This window comes from Adiantum capillus-veneris, chromosome 12 (genome assembly GCF_014529385.1).
Source record: "Adiantum capillus-veneris isolate H3 chromosome 12, ASM1452938v2, whole genome shotgun sequence".
NCBI classification, from domain to species: Eukaryota; Viridiplantae; Streptophyta; class Polypodiopsida; order Polypodiales; family Pteridaceae; genus Adiantum; species Adiantum capillus-veneris.
This window is the reverse complement of record NC_140942.1, coordinates 92456158-92461594: the sequence shown is the minus strand read 5'-3', so window position 1 is coordinate 92461594 and position 5437 is coordinate 92456158. Positions and strand designations below refer to the sequence as shown.

Below are 5437 nucleotides of genomic sequence, written 5' to 3'. Positions count from 1 at the left end.
ATGGTAATGGTGAGTCAATGTAAATAGCATAAATAGCACACCATAGGTAGAAATATTTAAATAAATATCAAAATAATTATGAAAAATCCTTTTATTTAGGCCCTATATACAATGAAATATTTACACAGAAATGGACCATAATATACTTATATTTTTTATTTTATTTATTTTTTTGGCTCAACTAGCCCAGTGACTAGCTAATTAAGGGTTTTTAAGAAGATATGGGAAAAGTCCCCTAACTCACACACACCTATATACAATGAAATGGTAGGGATAGCCACAGTGTTTGGATGATTTTGGTAGGGTGGGTTAACTCACTATGGCAATAACGAAAAGCCGAAAAACGGCTATCATTAGCCCTCCCCCAGGATGATGGTATATTCATGTACCATCATAGAGCATCTTTTCCAAAGAGAGTGCTTCAGAGTCCTTGACGAGATCTTCATTGTTTGGCCCCTCAGAATTTTGGTTTGAGTTACACTCATGCTTCACGGAACAATACCTATATGAGATAGCTGCCTTTTGACAGATCTTTGGTAGATCCTTTGGTAGAAGGTGACTCAAATAAGGCTTCAAGCGATACCTGTTTACCTTCCTAGAGTTCTCTTTCCCATTCAAGTCCGTATGCTGATAATAACTTGAGTTGAAAGCCTTTTTGACTACTTATGGCCCCTGCCATCTAGTTTCAAATTTGGCATCAAAACGATTATCGAGTCGATTGTCATACCTTAGCACAAGATCTCCTTCATTGATGCCTTTGTCCTTCAGTTTCTTGTCAAGCTTTTCCTTCGTCTGTGTGTCTTTCCTCTTGTAGCACTCGTATGCTGCTTCTCTTTTCCACTCAAGCTCAGCTAGGGTAAGAAGTCCATCCATCCATGCTTCTTGATCATCTTGTGTTGCTTTGCCATGAAGTCGCATTGTTGGAATGTTGAGCTCAATTGGTTGTAAAGCCTCTTCACCATAGACCAAGTGAAATGGTGTGAACTCCATGGCTTCCCTATATGTGGTTCGATACGCCCACAAGGAACCATCCAAGAAGTCATCCCACAACTTTGTCTTGTTTTTCACCATCTTTCTAATGATGCCTGCAATGACACCATTAGCTTTTTCTACCAAACCATTTGATTGGGGATAGTAGGGTGTACTATGACGATGTAGAATGTGAAGTTCTTCATAGACTTCTGTAAGCAAGCCCTTTCTAAACCCTGGACCATTATCAGAAACAATCTCCAAAGGTGTGCCAAATATACAACAAATGTGAGGGTACACAAACTTGCTAACTGTCTTCTCATTCACTCTTGCCACACTTTGAGCTTCTACCCACTTTCAAACGGACCATTTGCAAGGACTAGCTGCTTGGCCCAACATATCCGGCAAGAAAAATCTTTTTTGCAGTGAGTTCCTGTGCAAAATGACCACCACACGCTTCCTCATGCAAACCTTTTAGAATGGCTGGGATTTCCTCAATAGTTGGTACTCTTCTGCACTTTTGATCCTTCCCTCTTTGATAAAGGGATCCTTCTAGAAAGAGATACGTGCTTGCCTTTTTCATGAGTCTCCTCTTCTCAGCCTTCGTGAAGTCTTGTGGAAACTCACCCTACAAAATGTAGCTAATAATGGGAGTCAATGACTCCAATCCCTGGTATCTCGGTTGCTTGACAGTTGCTGCCACCATGATGACCTGCACTTCTTTCTCAACACATGTAGCTACTTGTTGTGCAAGTAAATTGGCATCTTCATTCTGTTTCCTAGGAATATGATATAGTTGCACTTCTTCAAATTGATTAAACAATCTTCGAATGGCATGAACTTTTTGTAAAGTATGGAGCCTGATTTACCCTTGTAATTTTCTATGGTAAAAGCGCACATTTGTAAGGCCCCCATTATGAGGAGAAGCCATCGTGCGTGAAGGAAAATCACTCACCGGAAGCCAAAATTTTCACGGACAAGAATCAGGGGCAACTTTAAAGGCCTTGGGGGCGGAGGCCCCCGAGACTTTTTTTTTTGCCCGAATATTATGGCCGGACGGCGGCCGGAAAGTGGTTGGAAAACAACCGGTCGGTTGGCTGGTGGCCGGTAGTCAATGGCCGATGGCCGGTGGTCGGAAGTCAATGGCCGGTGGCCGGTGGTCGGAAGTCAATGGCCGGTGGCCGGTGGCTGAATTCAAAAGCGGACTTGTCTTCTCAAGGGCGGCCACACATGGGCGGATTGGAGGGTCCGATTTGGACTTATTCGCACAAGGGCGGCTACATATGGCTGTCTCTCATAAGAGAGGGCAGCCCTTTTGGCCTATAAAAGGAGGCCATTTCTACACACATTTCATAGTGTGAAGTTGATGCAACAAGGTGAGTGTGAGGTGGTGAGAGTGAAGCAAGGCGGGAGCTCCATTAAGGGTATAATCCCTTTGTAAACTACTTCTTGTTTTGAAGTACTAAAGCCATTGAGTGGCTGCTTTCCCGTGGACGTAGCCCACATTGGGTGAACCATGTATATCGTGTGTACTCTCTCTCTCTCTCTCTCCACTCTATAATCTCATGTATATAAATTTGTCTCTCTCCATTAAGTAATCTACTCAATTATCTATTTAGCTACGTCTTATTTCCTAACAACTGGTATCAGAGCAAGGTTTGCTCGTAGTTAAATTATCTCAAGGAAATGATTCCTTGAATTGAGTGGGAGTTATGGCAGAGGAAGGGAAGCTCAAGATTGAGAAGTTCAACGGCAAAAACTACCAACATTGGAAGATGCAGATTGAAGACTATCTCTACCAGAAGGACCTCTATTTGCCACTAGGCGGTCTTGCAAAGAAGCCCGCAACAATGGCAGATGAAGCATGGATTGTCCTTGATCGAAAGGCACTGGGAACAATCCGGTTAAGCTTGGCGTCAACGGTGGCCTTCAATGTTTCGGAGATGAAGACCACGGAGGACTTGATGAAGTCACTTGACAACTTCTACAAGAAACCATCGGCATCCAATAAGGTATTTCTTATGAAGCGCTTGTTCAATCTAAAGATGGCAGAGAATGGTTCAGTTGCAGAACACCTAAATGACTTTAACACAAATATAAGTCAACTTCGATTAGTGAAAATAAATTTCGATGACGAAGTGCGAGCTCTCCTTATACTATCATCTCTACCGGATAGTTGGGACAGCCTTGTGATGGCTGTAAGTAATTCTATCTCTGGCACAAATACTCTTAAGTTTGATGATGTTGTGGGTGTTCTCCTAAGCGAGGAAATGCGAAGGAGAAGCACAGGAGAATCATCAAGTGTCGCACTATCAGTGGAAACAAGAGGAAGGCTTAAGGAGAGGTTCAAAAACCAAAAGGGTCGTGATCGCTCAAAGCGGAGCAAGTCACGCACAAAGTCAGTTCTTGAATGTTGGAACTGCGGCAAGAAGGGCCACATCAAGAAGGATTTTTGGTCCAAGAAGAAGAAGGAGACAGAGTCTCAAGACAACAAGCCAACATCGGAGGCCAATGTGGCAGGTAAAGTAGAGCAAGATGCTCTAATTCTCTCATTAGACAATGTGTCTAATTCCTGGATAGTAGATTCCGGGGCTTCATTCCATGCGACACCACACAAGCAACATTTCCAAGACTACACCAAAGGTAATTTTGGGTATGTATACTTGGGAGATGATGAAGCTTGTGAGATTGTCAGCAAAGGTACAGTTTCTGTCAAAACTGCTAACGGAAATGAATGGAAGATTAAAGATGTTAGGCATGTTCCTTCTCTTCGCAAAAATTTGATATCTACAGGACAATCGGACAATGAAGGTCACAACATTGCATTCGGAAACAAATGGTGGAAGATCTCAAAGGGATCTTTGGTGGTTGCCAAGGGTGAAAAAGTCGGTACACTTTACTTGTGTACTGTTAGCACGCAACCTTCAGCTTGTGCAACAACTACAGAAGTTGACAGTGCGGTGTGGCACTACCGACTTGGGCATATGAGTGCCAAAGGAATGCAAATCCTTCAAACAAAGAAGCTTCTACCAGGTTTGAAAGAAGTGGACTTAGAGTTCTGTGAAGATTGTGTTCATGGTAAACAAAAGAGGGTAAAATTTCAAAAATCAGGAAATGAAAGAAAAAATAAAAAACTTGAGTTGGTTCATTCTGATGTTTGGGGTCCTGCAAGTACACCATCACTTGGTGGCTCATTGTACTATGTAACATTCATAGACGATGCGACTAGAAAAACATGGTTTTATGTCATGAAGAATAAATCCGATGTATTTTCTATATTTCAAAGGTGGAAAGCCTTTGTGGAGAATGAAACAGGTACCAAGGTTAAATGCCTCAGATCCGACAATGGAGGCGAATATTGCAGCCAAGCTTTTGAAAGCTTTTGTGCTAGCAATGGCATTCGGAGGCAAAGGACAACCCCAAGGACACCTCAACAAAATGGGATTTGGGAAAGGATGAACAGGACAATCATGGAACGAGCACGAAGCATGCGGCTACATGCAGGCCTACCGCTTGAGCTTTTGGCGGAAGCTGTAAGTACGTCTATGTACTTAATCAATCGGTCACCCTCAACGGCATTGGATGGGGGAGTTCCAGAAGAGGCATGGACAGGTAAACCGGTGACTTATGCATTTCTCAAAGTGTTTGGGTGTGAGGCTTTCATGCACATAGATAGAAGCCTAAGATCAAAGTTAGATGCAAAGTCCAGAAAGTGTTTCTTCATTGGCTATGGAGAAGGAGACTTTGGGTATTGCCTATGGAATCCTGAAGATGGTAAAATCTTAAGGAGTAGGGATGTAATTTTTAACGAAAAAAATATGTACAATGGTTACTTGGAAACAAAACAAACAAAAGAAACAGGTGATGAGTACATGGAGCTTGAGGACGGTGAAGACTCAAGGACTGCAAACGGTGACAATGTGCAACAACATCAACCAAATGAGGAGCCTCAACCTATTCCCCGAAGATCTACAAGAGCAAGTAGACCTCCAGAAAGGTTTGTTCCTTCCTTCAACCATCTCTTGATCGCAGATTCTGGAGAGCCGGAATCATATGAAGAAGCTATGCAACATGAATCCAAAGAAGAATGGACGAAGAGCATGCAAGTGGAGATGGACTCACTACATCGCAACCAAACATGGGAGTTGGTTGAGTTGCCTTCAGGTAAGCGGGCACTTCAAAAAAAATGGGTGTACAAGCTAAAGGAAGAAGAAGGTGGGAAGAAAAGGTACAAGTCTAGGCTTGTGGTAAAAGGTTTTTCTCAAAAGAAAGGTATTGACTTCAATGAAATAGTTTCTCCTGTTGTAAAAATGAACTCAATTACGCTTGTCTTAAGCCTTGTGGCTGCTCATGATCTAAATCTCGAGCAAATGGATGTAAATACGACATTCCCTCACGGTGACTTAGAGGAGGAAATCTACATGCTTCAACCAAAGGGGTATGAAGTAAAAGGTAAGGAGAAAATGGT

At 42.6% G+C, this 5437-nt stretch overlaps 1 pseudogene; it reads right to left on the bottom strand.

The window, feature by feature from the left end:
- Positions 1–381: 381 nt before the first annotated feature.
- LOC147446135 (uncharacterized) lies at positions 382–918 on the bottom strand (annotated as a pseudogene).
- Positions 919–5437: the final 4519 nt, after the last annotated feature.